Here is a 21,223-nt window from a genome sequence, read left to right as displayed (position 1 = left end):
ACTAAGGAAGTGGAATTTGACAAAATATCAGTCGAAGTGAAGAGAGTAGAGGCAATGGAGAGGGTACAAATTGAGAGAGGGAGGTACTAAAAAGGCTGGCTGTGCTTAGGGTAGATAAATCACCTGGTCTGGATGGCTGGCATCCCAGGTTGCGAAAGGAAATGCGGATGCAGATAATGGAAGAGTTTGCCATAATCTTCCAATTTTCCCTGGATACGGGGGAGGTGCCAGAGGATTAAACAGTGCCAAATGCGACACCCTTATTCAAGAAAGGGTGTAAGGACAGTCCGGCTAACTACAGGATAGTTAGATTAACAGCAGCGGTGGGTAAGGTTTTAGAAAGAATAATCGGGGTAAAAAATCAACAGTCACTTGGAGAGGTTTGAGTTAATTAAGTAGAGTGAGCATGGATTTATAAATGGGAGTTCATACTTGACTTCGAACTGCATTTTTTGATGAGCTAACAGAGCAGCTTGCTAAAGGGAATGCAGTGGATGTTGTTTATATGGATTTTAAGGAAGCGTTTGACAAGGTACCACATAAAAGTGGGGTTTACAAAATTGAGGTTCGTGGTATAGGAGGGTCAGTGTCCAATTGGATAGAAAATTGGTTTAAGGACAGAAAACAGGGAGTCTTATTAAATGATTCTTTGTCAGACTGGAGGACAGTCGACAGTGGTGTTCTCCAGGGGTCAGTGCTAGAACCACTGCTTTTTTTGCTAAAGATAAATGACTTGGATCTTGGAATATTGAGTAAAATCTCAAAATATCCCGATGACAACAAACTTGGAGGAGTGGCAAACAGTGAGGATGATATGACTGCCTGCAACAGGACAATGATAGGCGAGCAGAATGGGCAGACAGGTGGCAGATGGAATTTAATAGTGACAAGTGTGAGGTGATGTATTTTGGCATAAGGAATAGGGAGAGGCAATATTTACTTAATGGCACAGTTCTAAAGTGTGTGTTGGAATAGAGGGACTTGGGGTTCATGTGCATCAATCTTTGAAGGTGGCAAGACATATTGCGAGAGTGGTCAGCAAAGCATATGGGATCTTGGGCTTGAGAAAACGAGGCATTGAGTACAAAGCAGGGAAGTTATGCTGAACCATTATGAAGCTCTGGTTAGGCCCCAGTTGGAGTGTTGCTTGCAGTTTTGCTTACCACACTTAAGAAAGAATGTGAGCGTCCTTGAGAGGATGCAGAGGAAATTCACCAGAATGGATCCAGGGATGGAGGATTTTAGTTACAAGGTTAGGTTGGAAAAGCTAGGGTTGTTCTACCTGCATCAAAGGAGAGTGAGGGGAGAATTGATAGATGTGTTTTCGGCTATAACAGTTTTAAATAAGTTGGCAAGGAAACATTGTTCCCGTTAACTATTGGTACAAGGACTAGGGGACACAGATTGAAGGTTTTGGACAGGAGGTACAGGGGGAATGTGCGCAAGAACTTTCTTACACTGATTGGTGATGATCTGTAACTCGCTGCCCACGAGGGCGGTGGAAATGGAGACAATCGAGGATTACAAAAGGAATTTGAATGGGCACTTGAAGGAAATAATTTTACAGGGCTATGGGGATCGAGCAGACAAGTAATAACTCGTCTCCACTCCTAGTATTTCTAAATCCCACACATTCACTATAATGTGAACAATTCTTTCCTGTTGTGTCTTTCTCAGATTTGTAAACTTCACTGTATTGGAGTGAAGTGACATCTACTGGCAAGAAACAAGAACTGCCGTGATGAGATCAGCCATGATTGTATTGAATGGCAGAGCAGGCTCGAGTGGCTGACTTGCCGACTCCGGCTCTTCGTTCTTATGTTCATAGAATCATACAGCACAGAAGGAGGCCATTCGGCCCCATTGTGCCTCTGCTGACTCTCTGACAAAAAGATGCAATTAGTCCAACCCCCTGCCTATTTCCCCATAATCCTGGAGAATTTCACTTTGAAATATTTGTCCAATTCCTTTATGAAAGTTATAATTGAATCTGTTTCCACCACCCTGTCAGACAATTCATTCCAAATCCGAATCAGTTACTGGGTAAAAAGATCTCTCCTCACCTTCCCTTGACATCTTTGGCCAATTATTTTAAATCTGTGTCCTCTGGTTACTGACCTCCAGGACAGTGGAAACAGTTTCTCCCTCTCGACCCTATGAAAATCCTTCATGATTCTGAACACCTCTATTAAATCTTCCCTTAACCTTCTCTACTCTGAGGAGAACAATCCCAGCTTCACCAGCCTGTCCAGAGAACTGACACCCCTCATCTCTGGTATCATTCTTGTAAATCTCCTCTGAACTGTCTCAGAAGCTTTGATGTCCTTTCTAAAGCCTGGTGCCCAGAACTGGACACATTACTCGAGCTGAGATCGAGCCAGCGACGCCCACATCCCACGAACGAATAAAAAAACGCTCCCGAACCAGTTCCCAATTCTTAAGCATTTATCGACGCTCCCTGCCCAGTCCCCAAATCTTATTCAATTATAGACACTCCCTGCCCAGTCCCCAATTCTTATCCATTTACAGACGCTTCCTGACCAGTACCCAAATCTTATTCATTTAGAGACGCTCCCTGCCCAGTCCCCCAATTCTTATCCATTTGCAGACGCTCCCTGCCCAGTCCCCAATTCTTATCCATTTACAGACGCTCCCTGACCAGTACCCAAATTTTATTCATTTAGAGACGCTCCCTGCCCAGTCCCCAATTCTTATCCATTTATGGACGCCGTTTCGAGAAGCCTCACCGGGAAAAGCTTCACCACCGCCATCCGCAGGGATACAGATGGGATTGATCCATCTTATTGTGGCCCTGAGGCCCTGCTCCAGCTGTGTGAGCCCGCAAAGTCTTCTCGCACTTTGTGAATATCCCGCTCCAACTCCGAACCCGCAGCTCTTGCTGCTGACAAACCTCTCTACCGCGCCTGCGCGCCCCGCTCCTGTCACAGATAGGGCGGATTCTAGGCCGCTGAGCATTCTGGGTATCACACCTGTCATTAATGCTATTCTTTCAGCTGAAAGGTTTTATTACGTACATTTCATGTCCTGGAATCGTCGTGAGTGTTTTCTTTTGCACCTGTCAGTGGCTGGGAGGATAGAGTCAGCTTCACTTTGTAGCCATGAGTTTCTGGTGTGAGAAAGTGGTGTTTAACTCAGTATATTTCAGTTTTTGGTCTGTGACTGTGGGTATTATTCAGTACTTGTTTGTTTCTGCTATTGCTCTGTGAGTTTCACCACATATCTTTCAACAACTTGTATGTGAGCATCAGCTTTTGTCTATATCTATCAGTTTCTGAGAAGTGAGAAAGGGTTTGATTCTATCCCTATCAGTTTCTGTTACATGCATGTGTCTTTAATCTGCACCTCCTCTGAGTGTGTCTTCGTCTCTGTACTTGTAGGTGAACATGTGTTTTGCTTTGTATCTCTCAGTCTTTGAAGTGTGAGCCTGGGTTTGTACCTAATTTCCTTTGTACCTTGCAGTTGGGATATGAAAGAAAGATTTTTACATGTTACCTGCCAACTGCTGCTACGTGACTGTGGGTTTCACACTGTATCTGTCAATTTCTTGTCTGGTAATGCGAAGTTTACAGTGTACCTGTCAGTTTCTTGTATGTGAGTGTTGATTTCACTCTGAAAAGAATCATAGATCATAGAATAGTTACAGAACAAAAGGAAGCCATTCAGCTCATTGTGCTTGTGCTGCTTCTGTGCACGAGCAACTCAGCTCATGCCACAGACTCATGTATTCCATGAAAACATGCAAATTTTCCACTTCAGATAATTATCTTATACCATTTTGAAAGCCATGGTTGAATCAGCCTCCATCACACTCTCAAGCAGTGCATATCAGATCTTAACCACTCGCTGTGCAAAAGAAGTTTTTCCTCATGTTGCCTTTGGTTCTTTTGCCATTCACCTTAAATCGGTGTCCTCAGGTTACAGAGCCGTGAATAATATTCCCCATTGCTTTCTCAGCACTGATGGATTGTGAAGTAGGAGACATCCAGAAGTCCCACAGAGCCGCACTGACCCCGAGCTGGGAATGAAATGAGATGAAGTTCAATCTTTCACAGCGAGATGCTGCAGAGAGATAAGAGTCCCGAATCAAAGTGAGACTTTCTCATACTTTTGCTGAATTTCATTTCAAACACTCCTTGTACTCTCTGCTAATGAAGCCTTAAAAAAGGGAAAAACAAAATGGCACTCAAACTCACCACCCTGAAATTAAAAGTTTAATGTTTGACTGACTGAACTGTCACTTCTACTCGCTCTCTTATTGGATGGATGCAACTGTATTCTCCAACGCAGGGGTGGCATTCAAATCCTCCCATGGGTCCACATGTCAGACTGAGTTCCATGTTATAGACTCAAGCAAAGGAAATCTGTTCAGTTCCAAAACTATCAGTGAGTTGAAGCTCATTACGATCATCATCATCAGAGGTCAGAACTACCTGGTGAAAGAAGACAATCTGAAGAAGGATCCACAATTATTCAAAGGCATCGACAAAGTGAAAAACAAGAAAATCGATGAGTCAATGCAAGCAAAACAGCAGAAACACTGAAGAATTCGATTCCATTCCAGTCCAGAACCCAGTCCTGTTGTTTTTGGAGTCAGGTCACAATTACTGCAAAAACTTTATATTCCCACTTGGCTATCTGTACATTTAGTTAATCAAGCTCTTTGAATCCAGCTCTCTGGTCCTCAAGCAGGCTCCATATGGAAATCAATTCCGCCTTCTGCAAGGCTGAAACCAATCAATGACCTTAAACTAAAAATGCCAAAGAAGAAGGGCATGTCCAGAATTTGAACCCAGGATCTCTCACACATTAATTAATCACTCACCCTAAGCAAGAATCATACCCCTAGATCAACATGCCACTTCCTTTTAGCTCCTGTGGAATTTCACTGGCAGCCAAAGCCGACCATCCATTTTTTTTTCAGAGCAAAGCAACATCTTGCAAATTCTGAAATAAAAACAGAAAGTGTTGGAAATGTTCAGAAACTCTGGCAGCATCTGTGGAGAGAGAAACAGAGTTCACCTTTCAGGGCGTTTACCTTTTGTTTGAGCCATCCTTTCACACTGCTTCTGTCCACCCAATCTCACTTTCTATTTTATCTAGATTCCACCCACTCACTACCTAAATACATTTATCATGAATTCCTCATATCTTTTAATAATGACAATTTTATATTTCTGGCCTTTGCTTTGGACTCCACCACAAGTGGAATCATGTCTCCATCAACCCAATCAAACCCATTCACTATTTCCTCACATTGCAATGTTTCTTTCACCCTGACAGACGATGGAATTTCTGCTGCTTGATTGCAGTTCTTGCTTCCTGCCAGTAGATGTCACCTCACTCCAGTCCAGTGAAGGTGACAAATCTGAGAGCACACAACAAGAAGTAATTGTTCACGTTGTTCATTGTTCAGTGAACAGGTCCCTCTATTCCTGCAAACTCTTTAGAACTGTGCCATTAAGTATATATTGCCTCTCCCTATTCCTTCTGCTAAAATGCATCACCTCACACTAGTCACTATTAAAATCCATCTGCACCTGTCTGCCCATTCTGCTGGCCTATCACTGTCTTGTTGCAGGTGGTTCATTTCATCCTCACTGTTTGCCACTTCTCCAAGTTTGGTGTTATCGGCATATTTTGAGATTCTACTCTATATTCCAAGATCCAAGTCATTTATCTGTCGCAAGTAAAAAGCAGTGGTTCCAGCAGTGACCCTTGGGGAACAGCACTGTCGACAACCTTCCAGTCTGAGAATGAATCATTTATTACGACTTGCTGTTTTCTGTCCTTAAGCCAATTTTCTATCCAATTGGACACTGACCCTCCTATTCCATGAACCTCAATGTTGTTAATCACCCTTTTATGTGTCGTTTCTTAAAATCCATATAAACAACATCCACTGCATGCCCTTCATAAACCTTCTCTGTTAGTTCATCAAAAAATGCAGTTAGATTAGTCAAGCATGAACTCCCATTTATAAATCCATGCTCACTCTCCTTAATTAACTCAAACCTCTACAAGTGACTGTTGATTTTTTCCCTGATTGTTCTTTCTAAAACCTTACCCACCACTGCTGTTAATCTAACTGGCCTGTAGTTACCCGGACTGTCCTTACACCCTTTCTTGAATAAGGGTGTCACATTTGCAACTGTTTAATCCTCTGACACCTCCCCCGTATTCAGGGAAGATTGGAAGATAAGAGAAAGCCTATCTGTTATCTGCATCCACATTTCCTTTCGCAATCTGGGATGAAAGCCATCCGGACCAGGTAATTTATCTTCCTGAAGCATAACCAGCCTTTGCATTACCTCCCTCTCTCAATTTGTACCCTCTCCATTGTCTCTACACTCTCCACTTCTCCTGATATTTTGTCAAATTCCACTTCCGAAGTGATTATTGATACAAGGTACTTATTAACTAGATTAACATTGCCCTGCAGCTCTAAGTATATATTACCCTCTTTGTCCCTAATGGGGCCCACTTCACCGCTGACTACCTGCTTATTATTTATATACTGCTCGAAGATTTTTGGGTTCCCTTTCATGTTGACTGCCATTCTATTCTCGTAGAGATAGGGAATAAGCTAAATATAGAAGATATAAATATTTCCCATCCTTGAGTGAGGTGGAATTTTTTTATGCTGTGAGTGGTAATGTCCTGACCCACGAGTGTGGTGGAAGTAGAGACAATCAATGATTTGAAAAGCAAATTGGATGGATACTTGAAGCAAAGGAACTTGCAGGAGGAAAGGGATCGAGCAGGTGAGTGGAACTGAGTAGCTGGCTCCGATAATTGCTGCAGTCACTGCGATCCCCCTTAATTTTGTACAAGGTGACAATGTTTGCATCACGCATGTTTTGAGCCCTTGTTGAGCTGGACTATGGTGGGCTCACTGTCCAGTTCCTCCATGACAGGGAAGTCTGGAATGGCACTGAGAGCTACTTCAATCACAATGTTCTCCGTTATGTAGAGTTTAAGGTAATGCTCCACTCACCTTTCCATCCGCTTGTTAGGTTCAGTGATGATCGTCCCTGTCTTTGTCTTCAAAAGGTGCTGATTTAGTTACTACTGGACCCATTGCTTTCTTAATTCCTTCATACATCCCTCCAGCAAACCCGGATTCAGCAGCAGAGTTTTAACCAGTATTAATTGGTGCAGTGCTGAGCAGTTTGCAGAGACTTGTTTCTGGCAGCTCTGAGAGCATCAAGATGTTGTTTGCTGCAGACTCGTTTGTAGTTCATGAGGGCTCTCCTCTGAGTTGCAGTAACTGACTCCATTTCAGTCCAATAAGCATCAAACCAGTCAGCATTCCTCTCATCTCTTTTCCTATACACAGTGAGTGCAGAGTTATAGATGGTGGTGTGCAGATGATTCCACTTTGACACCGCACTGAGGCCTTGAGCATTGTTGTCTGAAAGAGCCTGATCGAGGATGTTGAGGAACTCCTGGGTCCTTTCTGGGTTAGTGGTTTGGCAACTTTTGATCAGAAGACGACCTTTCTTCATGGATGGATGAAGCTTCCTTGGCTGAAGCCTGACCTTGTTACACACCAGGGAGTGGTCAGTGTCACAGTCAGCGCTGTGATAGCTGTGAGTGATGAGGACACTGCTGAGTGTGGTATGTCTGGCGATAAGGTCTAGCTGGTGCCAATGGCATGATCTCGGATGTCTCCAGGACACCTTGTGGCACAGCTTGACCTGGAAGTAGCCGTTCATCACACAGAATCCATGGTGACAGCATAGCTCCAGCAACCTCTGTCCATTTTCGTTCATCTTGCCAATCCCCTGGTACCTTATGCACATTTGCAAAGCTGTAGTCAGTACCCAAGCTTGTGTTGAAGTCTCCGAGAATGTACAGTCCCTCAGTGCTGGGAATTCTACTGATGGCAGTGTCAAGTGTCACATAGAATTGATCCTTGACATCTGGGGTGGAGGTGAGTGTTGGGACATAGATGCACATGAGATTAACTGGGCCCGCGCTTGTTGACAAGTGAAGAGTAAGAAGTCTCTCTGAGCCTACTATGGGTGGTTCACTCATCTCAAGTGGCGTGTATATTACTGTGAAACCCACTCCATGCTCACGAGTTGCCTCTTGGGCTTTCCCCTGCCAGAAGAAGGTGTCGTGTTTCTCTTTGAGGGATCCACTTTGAACGAGTCTAGTTTCTTGTAGCACAGCAATGCCCACATTGAGCCTTGTGAGTTCCTTGTCCATCACAGCTGTCTTGTGTGTGTCATCAACCTGCAGAAGGGTGTCAGTAAGGCCAGGACACATGGTCCTCACATTCCAGCTTGCGATGCGAAGGACTGGTGTCTTCTTTGTTGAGCTTGTTTTTCTTGATGCATTGATTATCGATCCGCCTGTTGAGAGATGACTCTCTAAGCTCCAAGCACCCATTGAAGCAAGCAGGTTGTGGCAGGACAGCACCTAACTGATTGGGGGCTACCCAGCTTGGAGTGGGTGGTAGCTATCCAATGAGATGCGATGATCTCTTCAACTGTCAAAAGTAACCCCTGGTGCTCATACTCTGCACCAATTGAGTGAGAGCTTATAATCGGTAACCGTTTCTTCCCGTGTTGTGCTAATGTTTAAGCACAAATAGTGTCCTCCACACGGCACGTTAGTACTGAACACAAAATGGCTCCTTTGGTCATGTGTTAATTATAAAATGGCTTTCTTGACCTTGTTAGTTATTACAATGGATACATGATAAAAATGGTCAAATTAAACTAAGATCGAACTACCCAAGCTTACCTGCATCCTCCAGTCCTCTGGCATCATTCCCATATTCAATGAGGATTGAAAGATTGTGGTTCTAGTCTCTGATATTTCCACCCTTACTTCCCTCAGCAACCCAGGATGCAGCCCATTCAAACTGGGTGACTTTTCTACTGTGAGTGCTGCCAACCTTGTAATTGTCTCCTCTTTATCTATTTTCATCCTGTCCAATTTCTTCACTTCCTCCTCCTTTACTGTGACATTTGCAGCATCCGCTTATTTTGTGATACTTAATTAGTGCCTCAGCAACACCCTCTGTCTCCACAGGATCTCTAATTGACCCACCTTTTCATTGACTGTCCATATGTTGGTAAAAGACTTCAGTGTTCCCAGTTATGTGACCCGCTAATCTTTTCTCATACACTCTCTTGCTGATCTCATTTCCTTTTTCAGCTCTCCTCTGTACTTTCTGGATTCTGCTTGTTTCTCTACTGCATATGAATCCTCACATGATTTCGATATTAATGGTTTTTGAACTATTTTGTTGAAGGATTTAGTTTTGAAAATTTCTCCCTAGCTCCCCTCATGGTCAGGCAGAAAGTTTAACTGCTGTGTTTTCAAACAGCAACAGCTTTATTTGAAAAGCCATTGGGACAGGATTCCGGGTTTTAATCCAGTCCCAAATCTGGTTCTGATGTCTTGTGGCTCCAGCTGTCACATGACCTGTCAGAGGATGACCTCATAATTGACCCAGTCATGGAGATGTGGGTTGATGTTTAAATTGTTGCAAAATAATTTTCCAGAAGGACAATTAAAATGAATCGATATATAAAAGGTAGATTTTGTGAATTTGTGCTCCCAGTGGAAATTCCTGCAGAGTCTGCTGGTTTTCATATCCCCAATTCCCCACAGGAAGCTCTGTGTCGGAATCTGTATTAATTATATCAATATTATACAGAATCATTTCATGGGAGACCCTAGTGTGAATTGTAGACAGGTGGTTCAGTTTTAACTTTCAAATTAACACAGAAGCAAAATACTGCAGATGCTGGAAATCTGAAATAAAAACAGAAAATGCTGGAAATACTCAGCAGGTCTGGCAGCATCTGTGGACAGAGAAACAGAGTTAACGTTTGTGGTCTGTGACCTTTCATCAGAACTGGGCTGAAATTGTCTGAGGGCCAAGTGGCCTCTTTCTGTGCCTTAAACTTTCTTTGAGTCTAAGATTCTATGAGATTCTGGAATCAATTTCAGGGTCGATGACATTGCACTCTGTAAGGATAGGAAGATGGAGATTATTAAGTACAGTGCAAGAATATAGATGCTTTTACATTATTTTAATCAAAATTGATTTAAACTTTGTGTTCACGCATCCGATCGTTTGATCACAATGACACTGATAACAATGGAAAAAGCAAGACTTGCATTTCACGACCACAGGACGTTGCAAAGCCTTTTACAGCCAATGAAGGACTTTCCAAGTGTAGTCACTGTAGTCATGTAGGAAACATGGTGGCCAATGTGCGCACAGCAAGCTCCCAGAAACAACAATGTGATAAAAACGAGATAATCTGTTTTTAAGTGATGTTGATTCAGGGTTAAACAATGACCAGCATCCCAGAAATAATTCCCCTTCTATTCTCTGAAATAGTGCCATGGTACCTTTAACATCCACCTGAGAGGGCAGAGGGATCCTCAGTTTTCTGTCTCACCTGAAAAACAGCATTTCTGATAGTGCAGCACTGCCTTAGTACTGGACTGGAGTGTCAGCCATTTTTAAAGGGCTGTTAGTCCTACTGGAAAATATTTAAAGGAAGATTAAATGAAATGAAATAAATACATTGCTTTTGCCTCTCTCCCATCCCCCCAATAACAGTTAAATTAATTATTTGCCCTTTCCCTCCCAAAACCTACCTTTACCATCTGACCTTCCGCCCAAAACTGCACAAACTGTAAACTATAACCCTTCCCACCATCCCCTGCACCCATGACATTAATTTGACTCCGTCCCCCCTCCCCCACACTGAGAAACTTACCTTCTCCCCCCTCCCCACCAGTGTTGCACCTCATTTGCCCGGATGGGGCTCCGAAGGCACGGCAGTGCCGGTCACTGGGCTGAAGATCGCAGCGGGATATCAGGAAGTGATGGGATAATAATTAATGCAGGTTTGTGGTCCCGTTGCCGAGCGGTGGGGGTCCCCCACAAGGCCTCGCTGTCGCCGGCAATATCGAGCCAGGCCCTGCCGGCGTTGAGGTCCATGGCGGGCCTCATCCGGGGCCATCATCAGGCGGCCCCCACCCCACCCCCACCACAGATCTCGACGTTGAGGGCTCGATCGAATCCAGCCCATTGTTTCTGTCAATCTCAACTCCACAAGGATTTGTCTGTTAATTGTAGAAAAATTAAAGCTCTATAATGTTTTGATAAAAGGGGGTTCAAATCCATTTCCAAACAAATGATAGTTCTCATTGTATCTAGAACATGTTTTCTTACATACAAACATACCAATTAGGAGCAGGAGTAGACCACTCAGCCCCTCGAGTCTGCTCCACCATTCAATAAGAACATGGCTGATCTGATTTTAACCTCAACTCCACATTCCCACCTGCCCCCAATAACCTTTCACCCCCTTCTTTATCAAGAATCTATCTACCTCTATCTTAAAATATTTAAGAATTTCTGTCGTTCAGCAACTCTCACCTGATTTCTGGATTTCACCTAAAAAATGTATTTCCACACTTTGGATATCCTGTACTTCATTAATGTTTTTGCTCTCTGGGAATTTCCCTTTAATTATATTCAGTGCTGGTATTTTACTGCCACACACTGACTGAAAGTGTCCCATCTTTCTGCAGGAAAAACAATCAGCTTCTTTGGCGGGACAGTTTTCCCACTTGTTTCTCTCTCGGCCACACCTACTGCAATTGGTTGCAGCTACCACTAGATGCTCTTCCCATCTTTCTTGTCTTTTACCACTAATATTTCCTTTTGTTTTCTTAACGAATTCAATTGAGTCTGCTACTCTCGAGATCAGACTCTCCCTGTCCCCTCGAACAACGGATTGGTTAAACTTTCTAACCTCTGCTTGTCTGCTCAATTGAATCACTTTCGTTAATGTGAGATCAGCCCTGGACTGTAGATGATCTGAAAGGGTGTTGTCTAATACCCCGAACACAATCCTGTCTCCATTCAGCTCTTCTCTTAAGTTGCCGTATTCACAAACCTCCGTGAGTTTGTACAAGTCATTGATAAATGAGTGAATACTCTCCCCTTTCTGTTTTGGACGCTTATTAAATTCAAAGTGATTCCTGACAATGCAGCGGCCAGCCGACGTCATCAGAGTGCTCCAAGCTCGCACATGCACAAACAGTCTCCTGCGCTCTGAGATGCTGCGCATGCTCAGCCTACGTCTTCCAGGATTAACTGGCGCATGCGCGAGAAAACGCTCTCCCCCCTCGGCCACTCACTCCAGGCCACTCGCTGCCCGCTCCTTGCTACCCCGCTCCCCCGCCCTCCGGCCGCTCGCTACCCACATCCCCACACTGCCCTCTCTCCGTCCACTCATGCCGTTCTTCTTCCCACGTCCCTCCAGACACTAGCTCTAGGCCATGCCGCTTACCTCCTCTCGGCCACTCGCTCCAACATTTGATCATTCATCACCGCACCACCCGCAGAAGCAAGGCGAGCCTCGAGGTGTGATGGGGTAATGTTGGAGCGAGTGGCCGAGAGGAGGGAAGCGGCAGATCCCATGGCCTTGAGTGTGAGCGGCCAGAGAGCAGGATGGGGGTGATGGTGGGGGAAGCGGGGAGTGAGCAGTCAGAGAGTGGGATGGGGGAAGCGGGGAATGATCGTCCGGAGAATGGGATGGCACTGTTTAGAGGGGATTTGAGGAAAAATGTTTCACCTTGAGGGTGGTTGGAATCTGGAACACACTGCCTGAAGGAGTGGCAGAGGCAGGAACCCTCACAACATTTAAGAAGTATCTAGATGAGCACTCAAAACGCCACAGAATACAAGGCTACGGCCATGTGCTGGAAAATGGAATTAGAATAGATAGGTACTTGATGGCCGGCACGGACATGATGGTCGAAGGGCCTGTTTCTGTGCTGTATAACTCTATGACTCTATGAAACTTCACTGAATTACAGAGGGTGTGCAGCACTGTCAGGGGTGCTGTCCTTCTGATGAGACTTCAAACAGCACAACGTTCTCCGAGTATCAACCAAAACATGTCCATTTTGTAGATATGTGCGATATTTGCTTCTGAAACGACAGTCACTGCTCCGAAAGTAATTCACTTTAGGTGAATTAAGATGACTTGGTACTATATAACTGGCGAATGCTCAGGAGGGAGCAGGGGATTGTTGGGGGGGGGGGGGATGGAGGCGGCGACGGCAACCTTTGAAAGTCTTTTTGGGTCGAAGTTGTTTTCTATGACACATTGAATTGCACCATCTTTAATCCTGGCAGCTGCCTGAATGTCACAGACAGTGATGTTTCAGTGGAAGAGGCTGCATTTGCGCATGTGCTAGTACAGCACCACCTGGTGGTTGCGTTCTCAGCAAATGCAGCGTTTTAAATTTGGCTCCACGATGACATTTTATTCCTGAATTAAAATAGGTCTTGAGTGCCTTAATAACTTCTTCACACGTAACCTTCTGTTCTTCATGAGGATGTTGCATCCACACTCCCTCCATTGCATACAATAGCGTACTGACCTGCTCCATGTCTGGCTTCTGCACGAGACCCGATGCAGTACGATCTCTTGCAAACCTCTGGAACCATCTCGGCCACTCCTCGGCTTGGTTCAGTCCAGTGACCTTTTCAAAGTTCTCCGGTAGAGGCAAAGATTTCTCCATCTTCACTTTGGTTTACTGTGGCCCCCATATAATATTCTGATATCTGTCAAGTCTTAGTACAGAATTTATAAGAGTCTGATGGTTAAAAAAACCTGAGATTACTCTACATTTCTTGCATGGAAGGTTTCATCGACAACTCTCCATGAGGTGCCGTACAGATTATATTACATCACTTCCTGTGATGATGTACACAGTCTATTTACATAATCTGCCCAGTAACAACCCAATGTCCACTCAATTATATTATTGTTCAGATGTGAGAAAAGCTGAGGATGGGAATGGAACGTCTGAATGAAGATTTCATGATGCTGATGATGTCAATGAGGCTGATCTGTTACCCATTCCACAATCCCTCTTTATTTCTGTGCATGTTTCTCGATGCTGTTTCAACCAAATTGAAAAAGAATCACAAATCCTTCTCTGGAGCCTCAGGTACTAATTACCCAGAGGCATGGTTGCCAATTGGTAAGGCGTCAGTTTCGTGAAGTGAAGATCACGGGTTCAATCTTCCTCCATGCCTTGTGATTAGTTTCTCATCTTAAATGTGATGTTTTCCTGAAGGATGCCCATTGCATTTGTTTTCCGCTGATTGTTTCAACCATCTGGAAATCAGTGTCCTGTTGCACTTCATCCTGGACACTGGGAAGAACATGAGGAGTAGCCACATGGTCCCTCGAGCCTTCTCTGCCATTAATAGAGTGAAAATATCTGAGGTCCAAGCACTGAACCTTATTACTGTGCATATGCTGGATATTTAACAGAGCTATTCTATTAATCCCACATCCCGCACTCCTGTCCTTTCCCTCATTGCCCTGTTATATTTTCCATGTCAGGTATTTATCCAATTCCATTTAGAGTTACCATTGAATCTGCTTCCACTGACCTTTCAGGATTGCATTCCAGACCAGAACAACACATTGCTGAAAAAACAATCTCCTCATCACAACACAGTGGTGCACAGTGGTGCAGTGCTTCGCACCGCAGCTTCACAGCTCTGGGGACCAGGGTTTGATTCTGGGTACTGTCTGTGCGCAGTTTGCAAGTTCTTCCTATGACCTTGTGGGTTTTCGCCGGGTGCTCTGGTTTCCTCCCACTGCCAAAAACTTGCAGGTGGTAGGTAAATTGGCTGTTGTAAATTGCCCCTAGTGTAGGTAGGTGGTAGGGAATATGGGATTACTGTAGGGTTATTATAAATGGGTGGTTGTTGGTCGGCACAGACTAGGTGGGCCGAAGGGCCTGTTCCAGTGCTGTATTTCTAAATAAATAAACTCTCATTATTTTGCCAATTACTTTAAATGTGTTTCCTCTGGTTACTGACCCTTCTGACACTGGCAACACTTTCTCCTTCTTCACTCTATCAAAATTCTTCAGGATTTGCATTTCCTGCTGCCTTTGCTGATATAACAAGGCTGAGCATACATCACCAAAAGGAGTATGATTGGCTATGAATCACATTTATTCTTCCTGTCAATCTGATGTTGATCGTGTATTTTCCCGGAACCAAACAACCTGAGCAGCAAGTGTGGGTTCCAGTGATTCCCACCGCTCTGAGAGAGAGAGGATGCGTTAATGAACCAGATGGAAGAAAGGAGTGAGATAGAGAGTAAAATAGCCCTGGTCTGTTCCTACTAACCCCCCGACACCCGACTTAAAATGGCATCATTTTCTCCTGCTTCTGCACATTCTAATCCATTGATGTTTGCAAACCTTTCATCTGTCCCTTTAATTCCTGTTTCCTAATCCATTGATGTTTCACAATATCCCAATCCATTGATATAACTCAGTCCATAGAATTTCCCAATCCAGATATTTTCCAGTCCATTGACTTTCCCAATCCATTAATGGTTCCTGTCCATTGACATTCCCAATCCATTTATATTGCCTGTGATTTCAAAGCAACTGTGGAATACAAATAGTGTCAGTATTATCAGATACATCGAGACGAGGTGCAATAGCCAAGTGGACAGATGTTGGGTTTATAAAGAAAAAAGCACTGGCTCGATATTTGTCCAGTCTATCACTGGATCTGAACTCTCAATCTACTGTATCTCTGTGGGTCTGCTGACTTGTATATGTGAAGATCCATTGGATGTTTCTCAATCCTCTGACTTTTCTCATTCTTGTGCCATATTTGTTCCTTTGGGTTCACCAGTGAAGAAAATTATTTCCCATTACATTTGGTGAAGACTTTAATAACCTCACGTTCTTGTGTCCCACCATCTCAGGTCAAACTCCCTACAGAAACTTTAAACATTTAACTATTCTGCCGGAAACATTTTCAAGGGCGCAGCCATTCCTTCATTATGTTTCCATCTTTGACATGTGATTCATAAGTATGTGTGTAATGGAGAGAGAGAGTGAAAAAAGAGAGAGAAAGAGAGGGAGAGAGAGTGCAATAGAAAGTTGGAGGACCAGCTAAAGACAGACAGAGAGAGAGAGGCAGAGAGAGGTAAAGCGTTGGACAGAGACAGAGAGAGAGAGAGAGAGAGAAGCAGAGAGAGTCATTGAGTCATGGAGTCATTTTGCCCATCAAGCCCATGTAAGTCAATCCATTCAGTCCCATTCCCCCGCTCTATCCCCATAGCCCCGTAAGTTATCTAAATCTGTCATATTTATTATAATCTTGTACATGTCTATCAAATCTCCCCTCAATCTCCTTTGCTGCAAGGAGAACAACCCCAGCTTCTCCAACCTAACCTTACAGCTAAAATCTCTCATGTCTGGAACCATTCTGGTAAATTTCCTCCACCCTCTCAAGGACACTCACATCCCTCCAAAAGTGTGGTGACTAGAACTGGATGCAATTCTCTGCTCTTGGCCAAACTAGAACGTTATACAGGTTCAGCATAACTTCCCTGCTTTTGTCCTCAATACCTCTATTTATGAAGCCCAAGATCCCATATGCTTTGCTAACTACTCTCTCAATGTGTCCTGCCACCTTCAAAGAACTATGCACATGAATTCCCAGGTTTTTATTCCTACAAATATACTTCATTCATAGAAATCTGGAAAAAAATGCATTCCAAAACAGTTCAAAACAGCACAAGTTGACAGTCCAAAAAGTGCAAAGGTGCTATTGCACCTCGTCTCGATGCATCTGATAATACTGATACTATTTGTATTCCACAGTTGCTTTGAAATCACAGGCAATATAAATGGATTGGGAATGTCAATGGACAGGAACCATTAATGGATTGGGAAAGTCAATGGACTGGAAAATATCTGGATTGGGAAATTCTATGGACTGAGTTATATCAATGGATTGGGATATTGTGAAACATCAATGGATTAGGAAACAGGAATTAAAGGGACAGATGAAAGGTTTGCAAACATCAATGGATTAGAATGTGCAGAAGCAGGAGAAAATGATGCCATTTTAAGTCGGGTGTCGGGGGGTTAGTAGGAACAGACCAGGGCTATTTTACTCTCTATCTCACTCCTTTCTTCTATCTGGTTCATTAAGTTTTCTTCAATAGAGGGGTGAGTTGCCTTACAACCCTTCCATTCCATTTTACCTGCCATGTACATTTTACAGCAAAATCATATCTGGTGTATACAGCCCGAGGGGTTTCCCATGGGTCCAGTTCCTTAGTTCACTATGGCGGGAGGACCTTACACAGTGGTCTTTCCACATTGAGCCTTTGCAGTGGCTACCCCAAGCTTTAGTGTGTCCCTCAGCACGTAGTCCTGGACCTTGGAATGTGCCAGTCTGCAACACTCGGTCGTGAACAACTCTTTGCGCTGGAAGACCAGCAACTTTAGGGCAGACCAAAGAGCTTCTTTCACCAAATTGATGGTCCTCCAGCAGCAGTTGATGTTTATCTCGGTGTGCATCCCTGGGAACAGCCCGTAGAGCACAGACTCCTGTGTTACAGAGCTGCTTGGGATGAATCTCGACAAAAACCACTGCATCTCTTTCCACACCTGCTTTGCAAAGACACATTCCAGAAGGAGGTGGTCAACTGTTTCTTCCCCACCTACTCAGCAGAGATGACATCTGTTATTGAAGCAAAAAGCAGAACCGACCTGATGCACAACATGAAACCAGCAGCCAGAACATTATATGACTTGAAATTAGCCAAGGCAGTTGTGCAAAAGACAGTGAGACACTGCGCAAATAAACACTGGACAAAATCACAAATGTAACAATGCTTTCAAAAGCAAATCTCCCGAGTATGCTCACACTCGTCAAGCAGAGGTGACTTTGCTGGCTCAGGCACGTTCGCAGGATGGAAGATGACACATTCCCAAGGGTATTCTGTATGGGGAGGTCGCCGGAGACAGAAGACCAGTTGGATGCCCAAAGCCCCACTTCAAGGATGCCTGCAAGCAGGACATGAAGGCCCGAAACATCGATTTTCACACATGGGAGACACTGGCCAACAACAGAGGGAAATGGTGATATTACCCCTGGACTGGTGTGTGCGTCACCATGACGATTAGTGACTACAGCAGCTTGACAGCAGGTGCCAACATGGAAAACAGCGACACCTGATAATCCCACCTCATATGTGTCACTTGTGGAAGAACCTGCCTCTCACAGATTGACCTCTTCAGCTATCGGACAAAGTGCACCATGGGAAACTATCCCATCGCCAATGGATTTGCTGCACGTCCATCATCTCATGTCGAAGGAAGGATGACGCCGACATCTACAACCAGGGCGGCCCATCGTGCCTGTGGCAGCTCTTTCATTTCCTTTCAACGATTTATCGAAATTCCCTTTTCAACCTTACGATTGAGTCTCCTTCCACCATCCTCTCAGGCAATACATTCCAGACCAAAATCAACAACAACTTGTGTGTAAATTTCTGGAGCATCTTTAACGTACGGGAGTGTCGGAAATCGAAATTTGACCCCGAACCACATAAGACCATATTAGAGCAGATGGCCAAAAGCTTGGTCACAGAAGTAGCTTCCATGAGTGTTTTAAAGGAGGGAAGAGAGGTGGAGAGGCGGAGAGTTCAGGGAGGGAAATCTCAGGCTTCGGGCCTGGACAGCTGATGGCACAGCCGCCAGCAGTGGAGCGATTAAAATCAGCGATGCTCAAAAGACCAGAATTGGAGCAGTGCAGGAATGTCGGGGGGAGTGAACCAAACAAAATCCGGCCCTTTGTATCCCCCTCACAGCTGACATTCCCACCTAGCTATTTATTATCAATCAATTTTGCTCTTGCAGTTCTATTTCACACCACGAGATGTCAGTCTCATGCCATTTCACAGCAAGCTGCATCCAAGCTTACTTGACTGCCAGTCTAATACTGTGTTGAGTGGACAAGGATCTTCTTCTCTTGCAGTTTCTCCAAATGATAGGTGTTCATTCTTGCCCCTGCACTTCAAAGAAACTGGGAAAAAAACATTCTTAACATTTTCTCACATTCACACACCCATTTACCCCAGTGATAATTCACAACATTTTCTTTGTACCATCGCCATCTACATAACTTAACATAGTTAAATTAAATTCGTGACAAAGCGCTGGCGATAACATTGTTCTTCCCCAAAATATGTACAATTTTCAAATGATCAGGCTGTAGCAACAAACTCCATCTAAATATTCTAGTATTTTGGTTTTTAAACTTATCCACAAACGTTAATGGGTTATTGTCAGTTTATATTAGTGTTTCTTTATAGTCCTGGCGGACATATACTTTGAAATGTTTGAGAGCCAGCAAAAGTCCAAATGTTTCTTTTTCCACAGTGGAATACTTTTTTGATGCCAATTTAGTTTTCTTGAAAAGTACCCTACTGGCTTCTCTATGCCCGATTTGTCATCCTGCAATTGGACTGCACCAACCCCCAGGTCGCTAGAATCGATCGCTATTTTAAAGGGTTTCGGAAAATTTGGAGCAGCCAACACTGGTTCATTAGGTAAGATTGCCTTTAGCGGTGACAGGGAGAGCGAGGTGACAGCTGGGTAAGTGAGTTTACAACTTATATAAACTTATCTTTTTGTTTTGGCAGTTTCTTTTTGCAGCGGCGACAGGGAGAGCGAGGTGGCAGCTGGGTAAGTAAATCCTATATATTTGGGCAGCGGCTGAACCCGAGACCCTACACCTGTAGTGTCTCCCACCCGCCCTCCTCCTCTGACCAAAAAAAAAACGACTCGGTGGTGTGCAGATAAGGTAAGGCTTTTTCTATTTATTTTTTTTTTCGTGTGATTGGTAAAGACTTTTCGTTCCTTTTTCATTTATCTAAGTTAAGACTAAGTTAAGCTTAAGATTAAAAATGGCAGGAAGTCTCAGACCCGTGTTATGCTCCTCTTGCTCAATGTGGGAGCTCAGGGACACGGCTGATGTCCCTGACTCCTTCAAGTGTTGGAATTGTGTCCAGCTGCAGCTCTTGTTAGACTGCATGACGGCTCTGGAGCTGCGGATGGACTCACTTTGGAGCATCCGCGATGCTGAGGAGGTCGTGGATAGCACGTTTAGCGAATTGGTCACACCGCAGATTAGGATTGCTGAGGGAGAAAGGAAATGGGTGACCAAAAGGCAGAGAAAGAGCAGGAAGGCAGTGCAGGTGTCCCCTGCGGTCATCTCCCTCCAAAACAGGTATACTGTTTTGGATACTGTTGAGGGAGATGGCTCACCAGGGGAAGGCAGCAGTAGCCAGGTTCATGGCACCGTGGCTGGCTCTGCTGTTCAGAAGGGCGGGATAAAGAGTGGAAGGGCTATAGTCATAGGGGATTCAATTGTAAGGGGAGTAGATAGGCGGTTCTGTGGTCGAAAACGAGACTCCCGAATGGTATGTCGCCTCCCAGGTGCACGGGTCAGGGATATCTCAGATCGGCTGCAGAACATTCTGAAGGGGGAGGGTGAACAGCCAGTTGTCATTGTGCACATAGGCACCAATGATAGAGGTAAAAAACAGGATGAGGTCCTGCAAGCAGAATTTAGGGAGTTAGGAGCCAAGTTAAAATGTAGGACCTCAGGGGTAGTAATCTCAGGATTGCTACCAGTGCCACATGCTAATAAGAGTAGAAATGAAAGAATAGTCAGGATGAATGCGTGGCTTGAGAGATGGTGCAGGAGGGAGGGGTTCAGATTTTTGGGACATTGGGACCGGTTCTGGGGGAGGTGGGACTATTACAAATTGGACGGTCTACACCTGGGCTGGACTGGAACCAATGTTCTTGGGGGTGCTTTTGCTAACACTGTTGGGGAGGGTTTAAACTAATGTGGCAGGGGGATGGGAACCAAATGAGGAGGTCAGTGGACAGTAAGGAGGTAGTAACTAAAGCCTGTAAGGAACTAGATAATGAAGTCAGCGTGACTAAGGGAAAGAGTAGACAGGGAGCAGATGATGAACGCAAAGGGACTGGTGCATTTGTTTTAATGCAAGAATTGTAGTAGGTAAGGCAGATGAACTTAGGGCTTGGATTAGTACCTGGGAGTATGATGTTATTGCTATTACTGAGACTTGGTTGAGGGAAGGGCATGATTGGCAACTAAATATCCCAGGATATCGATGCTTCTGGCGGGATAGAGAGGGAGGTAAAAGGGGTGGAGGAGTTGCATTACTGGTCAAAGAGGATATCACAGCTGTGCTGAAGGAGGGCACTATGGAGGACTCGAGCAGTGAGGCAATATGGGCAGAACTCAGAAACAGGAAGGGTGCGGTAACAATGT

This window comes from Heterodontus francisci, unplaced genomic scaffold (assembly GCF_036365525.1).
Source record: "Heterodontus francisci isolate sHetFra1 unplaced genomic scaffold, sHetFra1.hap1 HAP1_SCAFFOLD_51_1, whole genome shotgun sequence".
NCBI lineage: Eukaryota > Metazoa > Chordata > Chondrichthyes > Heterodontiformes > Heterodontidae > Heterodontus > Heterodontus francisci.
The sequence above is the reverse complement of the archived record's forward strand: the minus strand, read 5'-3'. Positions refer to the sequence as shown.